Below are 12,357 nucleotides of genomic sequence, written 5' to 3'. Positions count from 1 at the left end.
CCAGTAGCAGCTAGGACTCCCACAGGGAGAAGTGACAACAGGAAAGCTGGAGATTCCAAGGACATTTGTCTATGTAGGTCATGTGTAAGTCAGGAGTTTAAGTAAGGGACTGCCTGTACAGAACACCAAACAGTTTATATAACCTTATCAATCTGTCATTGGGCTTTTTTACACAGGAATATGGAAAAGTTGTGGGGGGGAGGGGTGCAAGATGACATTAAATACCAAAGTCATCTCTAACTTTACAACCTCGAAGGGCTCTGGCAATAAATTTATAGATTTGTGGAGGTTCACTCTGGGCGTCCTGTTGACTGGTGTGAGTTACGACAAGATTCCCAGACATCTATCATCCAAACACGAGCCAACTCCCAAATGGAGATTTTTCTGGCTGCTGTTGTTTGTCTGAGTAAAATAGCATTCAAGGATATAATGACAGGATTTTTAACATTGATTAATAGTGAATGGTTCATATTATGATTTTGTACTATATCGTCCTGTATGTCTCTGATTATTCACACAATCTGTCACATTCAAAACCTTGGTGGTGTAATCATACCACCACCACCATTTAATGGATGTAAAGTGCTTTCCATCAAAACCATTCCGAGAGAGATAGTATAGGTATGGCCAGCTTTTTATGTATGAGACATCCAAGACTCAGAAAGCTCCAGTGACTTGTCCCAAATCACATAAATAAGAAATGCTGGAGGATTCCAAATCAAGTTTGACTCCCATGTTCAGCCTTCTTTCCTCCTCATCACACTGGGTTCTCTCTCATAGCCAGTTATGAAGTCTTGTTAATTTTACCTTTTCAATTTCTTGTAGACATTCCTTCTTAACCCTACCTTTTCAATATCTCTTATAGACATTTCTTCTGCTCTATTTCTATAGCCACAACCCTAGGACAAATCTTCATTACCTTATTCATTCATAAATGATTCATTTCCAAAAGCTGTTGGAATAGAAGCATATCATAGGCTACCAACCCTTCTTCCAGACCAGTCCCTGGAGACATCATACAGAGGAGCAACCCCTGTAGAGAAGACAGACCCACCAGTTACAGACTGCTGCCATGCACAGCACGGGCAAGTCAGCTTAGCTAAAGCAGGGAGAGACAGGAGATGGTAGATGCCAGGCAAGTCAAACCACTATCCCTACCTCCCCTCTGACATTGATGGAGATGGCACAGGACTTTGAAACCATGAGCTCCCTCCAAATTACCAGTCCTGCTTCGAGCCTAAGCCTTGCAGCCATCACCCAACAAATCAACCCCTGCTTCTTTAGAAGCTACAATTACTGAAGACTCAGAAAAGAAAGTTTTCACCACCAATGTTCTTGGTGTTGTTGAATGGTTCAATACCAGAAGTGGACATGACTTTGGTAGTGGAAATAACAGTAAAGAAACATATCACTCTCTGCTTCACTACTGCCCCCTAAGGACCATGGAATCTTTACATTTGTTTTGCTATTTAAACTGCCTTCATGTGCTATATCCCTGATTAGAATGCAAGCTCCTTCAGAGCAGGGAATGCCTTGTTCTATTTGTCTCACCAGCTCTTAGCACAGTGCTTTGCATTGCTAAGGGTTAAATAAATGCTTTTATATTGATTATTTCTCTGCCAGATAATTGTTTGTTTCCATTTTCCTTTCTCTCCACTCCAATCTATCCTAGTACAACTTTCAGACTAATCTTCTTTATGCATTTATCTAGTCATGTCACTACTTTAATCAAACACCTGCAATGGCTTCCTGTTGCCCACTAAGTAAAGTTAAAGTTCCTTAGTCTGGGGGCAGCTAGGTGGCATAGTGGATAGAGTACCAGCCTTGGAGTCAGGAGGACCTGAGTTCAAATCCGGCCTCAGACACGTAACACTTACTAGCTGTGTGACTTGGGCAAGTCACTTAACCCTACTGCCTAGCCAAAAAAAAAAATCAATCAAAGTTCCTTAGTCTGGCATTCATAGACTTGGAATATTCTTCCTGTATAACTTTCATTGCTCCCCTCTGCATGCTTTATGTTCCAGCCAAATGGAACCACTCATCATCTCTTCTATATGCTCTGAATTTTTTGGCCTTCATTCCTTTGCTTATTCCATTCCCTTTTCCTGGAATGTCATTCCCCCACACCCATTCCTATCTGCTAATTTTTTTTGTCTAGATCTATGCTTTTATCAACATATAGAATTCCTGGGAGCAAACTCCCTCTATTAATACAGATCCACAAGTGTTTTACAGCAATGCAGTTTTTTAGAAACCCTGAGAGGTTGAGATTATCCAGAGTCACCTATCTAATATGTGTCAGACACAGTGCGACTTGAACCCAGGGATTTTTGAGATTTGTCCCTCATCGAGCACCATACTGGCCCTCTTAAATACACTTTAAATTACAATTCAAGTCTCAAATATATCCATGAAACTTTTCCTGAGATGGAATACAGATAGAACAGTGGATCTGGAGTCAGGAAGATTTGAGTTCAAATCCTTTCTCAGGCACTTACTAACTGTGACTCTAAGTTCTAACTCTAAGTTGTTTTAACATCTGTCTGCCTTAGTTTCGTCATCTATAAAATGAATATAAAAAGCACTTACCTCCTAGGGTTACTGTGAGGATCAAATGAGGTATTATTTATAAAGCCCTTTGTTAAAGTGCTACATATGTGCTAGCTGATGATAATGACCATTTCCCTTTGGACCTCATGTAGCATGTTGCATGTGTATCCCTAATGTATTCAACTAGTATGCAACAATATAAAAACTATAATCCATAACAAAATGATGCAGGATCTAAATGACAAGCTAGAACACTGGGGTAATCAAACAAGGTGAAATTAAATAAGAATAAATGCAAAGTCTCACCTTTGGGTGCAAGAAATCAATGTCACAAATATAAGGTTGAAGAGGTATGATCAGAGAGTGTTTATTTAAAAAAAAAAACTGGAGGTTTTAATGGACTGCTAGCTCAACATTGAGTCAGCAGCCTGATGTGGCAGCCAAAAAAGCTAATAAGATATTGGGCTGCATTAAGAGGGGCATGACCTCCAGGATTAGGGAGGTGATTCTTTCCACTTCTGTTCCTATCTTTGTTAGACCTTATGTACAGTATTGTGATCCATTGTGGGCACCACCAGTTAAGAAGAACATTGATAAGTTTGAAGGTGTCTATAGAAAGGCAACTCAGATGGCAAAAGGCCGTGAGCCGTGTCAGGTGAGGGCTGATTGAAAGAACTGGGTAAGTTCAGCTGATGTCTTCAACTATGCAAAGGGCTGTTTACATGGAAGAAGGAACAGACTCATTTTATTTGGCCAAAAAATAACAAAGGTCTGAGTTTACCTACACCGTGAATACCACGAATGGACTAGGTGATGGAGAAAAGGCTACCTTCCCCTACTCTCCTTTCTTACCCTTTGGCCCTGAGAAATGATTTGGGTATTTCTATTTGGTCTATGCCATTTGTCCTTTTCAAATCTAGGGGGTGGGATCCCCGCTAAACTCCAAATGGATAAAGCCATGGTGACCTTGGAGCCAGGATCTAGACTAGATGTGGCAGCCAGCCAACCCAGCAGGGAAACCTTAGGAAGCCAGGGTCCTAGGGAATCAAGCCCAAAGGGGCTTTGGACTTAGAACTTGGGACTGAATTAAACTGTGTGCCTAATGCCCCTCTACTCTCCAGAGACTGAAGTATTTTTGTAGAGGGAGATTAGGCCCTACATGGTGGGGAGTATATTCATTATAAAGTAAATATTCCTTTATAAATGATAATACAGTTAGGGTTCAGGGACCCCCTAAAATTGGGGGAATGTCATCATTGTTGGTTGAAATCAATAGCAGAGAGCCTAGACACTCCAAACCCCCTTAAGAGTACCAGAGGAGAGGATGGAGTACAGAAGAGAGAAATGTAACACTCATAGCCTACAGGCAGCAGAGGCCAGGGTAATCACTATTACATAAATAAATTGAAAGAAAAAATAATAGTTTTGTTTCATTCTTAAAAATCCCCAATTTTTTTTTTTACTAATGTTTATGACTGCTGGGCACTGCACAACTGCTCAAACCTTGGAATCAGGTTGGATGTCGGCACCTATACACCATTTCTTGTTCCTCACTGACTTTAGAGTACAGCTTGTCTTTGATCACAGCAACTGACCAAAATTCAACTTCAAAAAGACAGAACAGCATGAACAAGACTGTTTGAGAAGGTACCAGGGAAGCCCAAAGCACAAGCAAACAAAAACATCTCAAACATTTGAGAACATCACTGAAATGAATTTACCATGATCTAATGTTGAATCTATGAGCTACCTCATTTGTTGTTTGCCTGGTATGTTTGACAGATGTCAAGAATCACTATGTTTCCCTGGAAAACTTAAAATACCCCACAAGGCTCCCATTGAATACACTACTACTGCACAGTTTGGAAACCATGGGCACAACGGTCAGAGACCTGGGAAGTCCTGGGCTCCAGCCTCTGACACATATTGGCTGTGTGATCCTAGGCACATTACCCAACCTCTCACTGCTCTGGGCAGCTCTCTAAGACTTTAATTTTCAGGGAAGGTGTCAGTCTGTATTGGTACAGGGAGTTCCCCAGACCAGTTCCAGTCCCTGTCCCTAACACACTCTGAGAATATCCCAGCAAGAACAAGGATTTCAGAAAAAAAGAAATCTTACAGATATTTCAACATCTGTGTACTAAATGAACTTTTCAACCATTCTTTTTCTATGTGGTTTGCTTAGTCTCAGAGAACTTACTAGAAATGAGACTTGACTCCCCACAGGTCATCATCCTTTGACCCCTGAAATCCTCCTTCAGCCCCTTGCTTCACCACACCCAGTGCTGTTGACTTCCCAAGTTGAAATGTTCTGACCCCAGAAACACTGTGAAGTAGAACGGCTACATTCCCTGGTCTTATTTGTCTCTTACTTTAAATAAGTGAATTGGCTTTTGTGGGACTATCAAGTGATCTCATCATTGCATACAATATTTGTCTTTGCAAAAGAAAAAACTAATACAGCAAGTGGTATTTATACAGCATTTTAAGGTATGCAAAAACGCTTCATACACATTGTCTCATTTGAGCCTGACAACAACCCTGTGAGGTAGGTGCTATGCTTATCCCATTTTACAGATGGGAAAATTGAGGCTAAGAGAAATGAAGCACTTTTGCAGGATTATAGAGCTAGCAAGTATCTGATGCAGGCTATGAGCCCAGATCTCCCTAACACCAAGCTCAGCATTCTAATTACCACATCACAGTACTTCTAAGAGTGTTCCGTGAAATACGATATGAATTCCAAACTTATGGAATACTTTTGGTACTTTTGGAATACAATCAGTTTAAAAGTTGGGTGTTGATTATAAGTGCTAGGTCTATTTTACATTTTCTCCCTCTTCCTTCTCCTTCCCCCAAATTACTTCAGATCGTCAACGTTTTCCAAATAATACTCAATACAACTTCCAAACTCCTTTGAGACATAATTATAAACCTGGATGGGATTGGGCGTGATGATATCTACAACAAAACTTTTCACAAGGCCCTTTAGATAAATAACTCAGATTAAAGTTGTTTAAAATGCTTTGGCTCAGCATAGTTCAACACAATAAAAAGGCAAACCTAAAAGAACTCTGGGTTTAGAGTTTAGACAGATGTTGTGATTTAGCTACTCACTAGCTGCATTACCTAAGCAAAGACATCTCATCTTTCTGAGCATCAGTATTCTCATCTATAAGTGGGGACAGTAATGGTCTTCCATTGTCTCACAACACTATAGTGAGAACAACTAAGGTCTCAGATGCTAAGTGAGTTGTAACCTCTGGGATGCTCTATCTAACAAGGAAGGCTATCATAGACCATTTAACTACCCAGATCCTATTTGGAGTTTGCCAAATATGGAGGGGAGGGCTGGTTGATCCTTGGGAAAGGGGAACCAGCATAAGACTTTATACGGTCTACATACCCCTTACATTGACAAATGGCAAATTTAACCAAAATATCTGAGAAATAAGAATTAACAGTTAGGGGAGGAGGTGAGGCAGGAGTGAGTCAAAGAAAGGAAGAGAAAGAGCCTTCTTCTCTGGGACACTTCAGAACATATTCCTGAAGCAAATCAGATGGCCACAGCAGTCCTTGAGTAAAAATGATGGCTATCATAAGTTAACAAAAACACAGCCAGTAAATGACTTTCAGAAGCCCAGGCTTTGGGCTGACAGATGACACCCAGAGGAGGGTTCAATAAAGCACAATCTGGCTTTACAATGGCTGGCTGCAGCTTTCCGTGACTATCTGGAAGAACTCTAAGCCTCAACAGGCAGGAGCTGGATAGAGGGTCAGAATACTGATTCCCAAACATGGCAGATGGCATCACACTCCCCAGGAGCTTGGCCTCATTTCAACTGTTGTCATAGCTTAAGGAGGTTCACACTCCTCTTCGGGGACATTCAGTGAGTAAAGACACATGTAAACCAAACTGTGAGTGGATAATCAGGAGATTCCAAGTGATTCCAATTGCAGGTCAAATGTGAATTCCTTGTAATCATGTATTAGATGTAGACTAAATGTCTCTGGCTCCTCCTATTTAAGGGTACCCACTGCCTGGGCCACCCTGGCTCCATCCTGGGGAACTGAAGGACTTTGAGTCCAAGCTTTATAAGGACTGTTCCAAAGGACTGATGATGTTTAACCTGAGGGAGGACACAATAGCTGTTTTCAGCTCTTTTAACCATAGAAGAGGAACTTATCTTACTTTGCTTGGTCCCAGAAAGCAAAACTAGAAGTAATGCCTGGAAGTTATAGAGTGGCAAATCAGGGCTTAATCTAAGGACTGGGCAAGGACAACTGGGGTGCAGTGGATAGAGCACTAGACCTGGAATCTGGAAGACCTGAGTTCAAATCCTGCCTATGTGACCCTGGACAAGTCAGTTAACTTCTCTCTGCCTCGGTTTCCTAATTTTTCAAATTAGGATAATAACAGTACCTAACCTCCACCATGGGTTATTGTAAGAATAAAATTTTGTAAAGTGCTTTGTAAATCTCAAAGTGTTATATAAATGCTAGCTATTATTGTTAACTGTCATATACTAGTACTAACATATTAATTATATACTAGTAATTACTATATGTTAGTATATTAATTATAGACTCATAATATATATATCAGTATACTAATTATATACTAGTAATAGTAATATGTTAACTTTAATATACTAGTAATATTAATTAATAGCCAATATCCATAATAATAATAAGGAAATTATCAACAAAAACAATTTTGCAAAAGTGAAATGGATAGATTCTGGAGATAACGGCTTCCTTCTTGATGAAAGACTTTGAGCAAAGGCTACATAACTATTTCTCGGATATATTATAGAAGATTCTCCCTGGCTACAGGTCTCTTCAAACTCAAGTTGTATGATTCTGCTCACCCTGTTCCTGTGCTTCCCCCTACTGGTTTTTCAACTCCCTTTAATATTTTGTCTTCCCTCCTTATTTAGATGCAAGCTCCCTGAGATCAAGGACTATCTTTCTTTTGTGAGTATTTATATCTCCAGTATCTGACATATAATAAGGGCTTAATTTTGATGCTTTTTGCTTGTTTCCTGCCTGCCCTCTCCTCCTCTCAGGGTCAGCCTTTGGCAAAACAAAAAAACAAACAAACAAATAACCCCAAAGTAGTATCATCCATTACTCACTCTGACCTCTCTTTCAATTTAATTCAGGTCCTCCCAGCTTCCCAGGCCCTCCGTACTGTGCCATCTCACCAGGACCTGGCACCTCTGCACAGTGAGTAGCAATGTTGACTTTCACCTTCATTTCCCCCGTCAAAATTCACCATCCAATTATCAGATTCCTGTTCTGAGGCTAGTTAATGTCACAAACTAACTTCAGACTAAGGAATTAGTGTTAATGGGTCAGTAATGCTTTAACTCAAAGGAATGGCTTTCTAATAGCACTCCCGCTAAACTCACATAGGCTGGTAAGGGAGATGACCAGAGACAGGCTAGATAGTACAGTACAGGCAGCCACCTTCTTTGCCTATGCAGGGTCATTCCACGTTTCTTCATTGAAAGAAAGCAAAGATCTAGGATTAAATGGACATTCAAAATGGGTGTTGCCTCTGTCATGACGTATGTAGCCCAAACTGCCAAGACTCTGCATAGCCTAGAACAGAGAGAAGAATCCAGTGTATTGGGAATCTGGGATGCTTAGAGTATGATATACAATTTACACTGCAGCTGAGAAGACAGATAGGAAATCCCATGATGGGGACAGGCTGAGGATAGAGCCAAGTCCATACACAAGCTTTTGGCTCAGAGTTTCAAACCTCTTTCTCTTCTCCTCAGATTTTCATCCTTTTTTATGCCTATTTGTTTGAGCATCTGGCTCAACAACTTGCAAATTAGAAACTCTGAAGTTTCACAGGTAAAGTCCACATCTGTCACTGTCTTCAAGGTAGCAGGCAAGCCCCTGGGGCACAGGTTGTTCCAAGTACATACAGGCCTATCTTGGAATTTTACCTCCACTCTGACAAAAGGGACCCTTCCTTCTCCATGCATTAGCAGGATGCCTCAGTATAATACTTGAAGATGGCTCCCTTCAGACAAAGACTGCCAGAGTTACCATCACTGGGCAGCCTAAGGGACTGGAGAACCTCAGGCAGGCTGTTCCTTCCCCTGTATTTATTGGACAGATAAGCCATATGTTGCTTCATCACAGAAATGGTCATCTTTTTTCTATTTGATATTGCTTACAGAAGGCAATCCGGTATATGACAGGATGGTGATCCCACTGGCCTCCAATCAAACCTACTGACCATTGGGGATCTGTCTAATTCAGCAACACCCCAAAATGCAATGGGGATGTCTCTTTCCCACTGCTAAGGACTACAAGGATTGGGTCTCTGCATCTAGTGATGTGCCATGATGGCAGTTTGGACCATAATAGTGTTGATAAAGACAACTTCCTGCAGCATCTCTCCAATGCATGCGTTTGACTTTCTTAGCAGGAATATATGTCCTGTTTTCACACACAAGCAGTGAAAGGTCAATATATGGCTAAAAAGAGGAAGAATCACATCATCATAGAACGAGCCATGGCTCAGGAATAAGGATACCTAAGTATTCATTCCAGTGCTGCTAATTAACTGTGGGGCTTTGGGCAAGGCACTTAGACACTTAATGCTTTCTCATGAGAAGGGCACTGGACTGAATTTAGATGGCTAAAATCCCCCTAGTTTTAAAGTTCTAAGACACTTATTAAAAGAAACATTGGTTTTTCAGTTTAAGTTAGGGCTAAAGGACTTGAAAGATAACAGTACTTCGGTCAGCCAAAAATATCCAAAACTTGTTCTTGATTTGCCCATAACCCTCATATGTTACCCAGATTAGAAAAAATGCTCAAGGAAAAACTGTACATATTAGCAACAAGTGAAAAGGGTATTAGTTGTGTGACCCTGGCCAAGTCACTTCAACAGATTCAATTGCTGACTGTTAAGCTTTCCTAGGTAGGACAGCATGGTACAGTGGATAGAGAGCCAGTCTCAAAGTCACAAAGACTTAGGTTCAAGTACTTAGCTCAGTGACTGGTATACAGTAGGCGTTTAATAAATGTATTTATTGGCTGCCTGGCTGTCCCTGACACCCACTGACTAGCTCTTCTCAGAGCCCTAAACAACTCTCTAAGACTGAAAGTGTTAGGACAGATCACTCTGACCTACATTGTTAGAAGGAATTTCCACACTGGAAGTTCACTGCCACCATTAAACCACAAGTCTGGTCTAAAAAAATTTTTTCCAGAGTTCAAAAGATAATTCTAGATTTGTAATAAGGGAATCTGGGTTTCAATCCCAGCCTGGATAAAGTCTACCTGTTTAACCTCAAGTGAGTCACTTAGCTTCTCTGATGCTCACTTTCCTCATTTGTAAATGAAAGAACTTGAAGTAGATGATCTCTTTGTCTCCTTCAGTTAGTTTTCAGTCTAGGATCCTGTGTTTCTATGAAAACTATACAAAAATAATTAACTGATAGCCTCCACCTTTAAAGTTGCTCTACAATTCTGTAGTTCTACATTTTAACTCCAAGGACAGATGGAGCAAAAAAAAATCATGCAACTTTTCCATTAGTTCCCATGTACTGGAGAACTAACTTTTTGCATTAGTCTCATTGTGTCCTATTTGTGGAAATTAATATCTGCTTTCTACCATTGAAATATCTTTTCAGTGCTTTATGCTGGCCTGGAGGTGACCCTGGGGTCATAAATGCTAAACCAGCAAAGTGTCAACTCTGAAGGATCCTACCAAGGTGAAAAGGCTTAGAATAGAAAAACCAGTGAGGGACTGTAAGTCAGCCAAATGAGGACCATTCTAGCTAAATTCACCAGAAGGCTGGCCATTGGGTGCAACCACTTTTTCCCCCCATTACAACAAAAGACGATTGTGGCATAAAAAGAGGTGCAATTGACAGAAAGAGCCCAGGACAGGCTTGCTGTAACTAGTGCAGGGGTGCAACTCAAGAGCTAGTTACTAAACCCTGAACAGCTTGCAAGATCATGTCCCAACATCATGGAGGAGATGAACCAGGCATGAACGGGCCAGAAGACTGACATAAGGCTTTTCCTACTGCCCGTGGAAATTGAGTCCCCTAAAATGCAGTAGGACTGAAACCTTTGAAGTTTCCCTGCTGCTAAAAGGATCCTCAACAATGGTTACTCTTTCAATGCTGAGGCTGATGATTCTACTGACAGATCAGTATTAACCAGAGGACCCCTGCTTGGGAACTACAAGTTGATCCAATTTCATTTTCACTGAGGCTGCAGTAGGAGCCAGGGTTCTGAGCACGTTATAGTTGGAAAGCAACAAGCAGCTGAGCTTCACTTGGTTCACTGGAATACAAAATACAAGAGTTTCAAGTTTTCTGTGACCAAGGATGATGGACTGGCTGTTGCTGGGATCTTTTTAGAGGTGGGAAGTGCTAAACCAGGACTTCGAAAAGTCATTGATGTTCTGAGCAAGATGCAAACAAAGGGTGAAGATTCAGTCTTCACCAACTTTGACCTGCTTTGTCTTCTTCCTGAGTCCTTGGAATTTTACGCTTATGCTGGCTCACTGACTACTCCTCCTCTCTTGGAATGTGTGACCTGGATTGTCTTACAAGAGCCCATCTGTGTGAGCCATGAACAGATACTGGTATTCTACTGCCTTTACTTCACTTCTGCTGGTGAAAGTCCTTCAAAACACATGATGTGCAACTGGTGTCCCATTCAGCCCCTCTGTTGCAGGACAATTAGAACCTCAGTTGTTGATGCCTGAGGGAAATGACCCTCTAGCTAAGCACAAATCAGTCTGTACACTAGCAGTATCTCCACTAGCCTCAGTCGTTTTGTATCTGCACCCGATATTCTTTCTCATAAAACGTAAAAAAGTTGTAGACCAACTTAAAATGTTCTTAATGTGGGAACCCAATAACCTACAAGTGCAGACCCATGTGCAATGCTTGGCAAGGTGATGTTGACCTGGTGCTTTGGTGACAGCAATGCTTTTTCTGTGACAAGGAACCAGTGATAAGGAATAGTAAAACTGCTCCTTCCTCCCCGTGTAATAGGGCAGTCTAGAGCTGTAATCCTAAAGCTGTTTTTAAAATACAGCAAAGCAGAAAAGTTGAAGACAAACCTCCAATAAAGTGATTAAATTGCATCAACATAAAGTGTAGGAAGACGGAATTAATAATAGTGATTCCAAGAGGTTACATTTAAGATATTGAAATACAATTTTTAAAAATTCTTACATGTTTGTAGCCATGTAATCTTTAAACAGGGAGGATGTTTTATGAATTTTGAGTTAAGTATTATCTATGAAAACATTTTCATTAGAGTTACAATACAGATTATATTTCTATTCAGAGAACATGTACCATAACTTAAAGAAAAAACTAATATTGTATTTTGGATGTATGTTGGCTAAAAAAATAGATAATTATTTTTTTAGAAGTTGCAATCCATATCAGCTGTAAAAGTATCCTTCACCAATGGCATGGCTGATCCTCGAATTCTTGAAGAATATGTCATGTGGGAACATGAGTCAGGTAAGGGAGAAGGAAAGTGTCCACTGTTTTGGTTTGGTTTTTAGAGCCTTTGACGTACAACTTTTCAAATGAAATGAGGCCTAGTTGAGTCTTTTGATAAACTGTGAATCCAGGGAGCTTTATCTGCAACCTCAGCTCTCTATTTCCAGATAATCCTAAAAAAAGTTACATCATTTGGCAGACCAAGAAAAAAGGTCCTGAGTGAATATTTAAAAACACCAACAACTTTCTCTACCAAAACCCATCACGGAAAATGGTAAGCTGAACAGGAAGGGGATAGTCA

At 40.6% G+C, this 12,357-nt stretch overlaps 1 protein-coding gene and 1 pseudogene across 1 annotated transcript in view; one reads left to right on the top strand and one right to left on the bottom strand.

Annotated features, from left to right (window-relative positions):
* Positions 1 to 12,357, bottom strand: part of PTPRN2 (protein tyrosine phosphatase receptor type N2) — a gene marked incomplete at its 5' end in the record, with an annotated part of 1,499,790 nt that overhangs the window by 1,194,726 nt on the left and 292,707 nt on the right. The gene's annotated exons all lie outside the window — the stretch shown is intronic.
* Positions 10,543 to 11,302, top strand: LOC110211175 (carbonic anhydrase 2 pseudogene; annotated as a pseudogene).

Source organism: Phascolarctos cinereus, unplaced genomic scaffold, assembly GCF_003287225.1.
Source record: "Phascolarctos cinereus isolate Bilbo 61053 unplaced genomic scaffold, phaCin_HiC Scaffold_1;HRSCAF=81, whole genome shotgun sequence".
Lineage (NCBI taxonomy): Eukaryota > Metazoa > Chordata > Mammalia > Diprotodontia > Phascolarctidae > Phascolarctos > Phascolarctos cinereus.
Note: the sequence above shows the minus strand (reverse complement) of the source record. Positions and strands in the feature narration are given on the sequence as shown.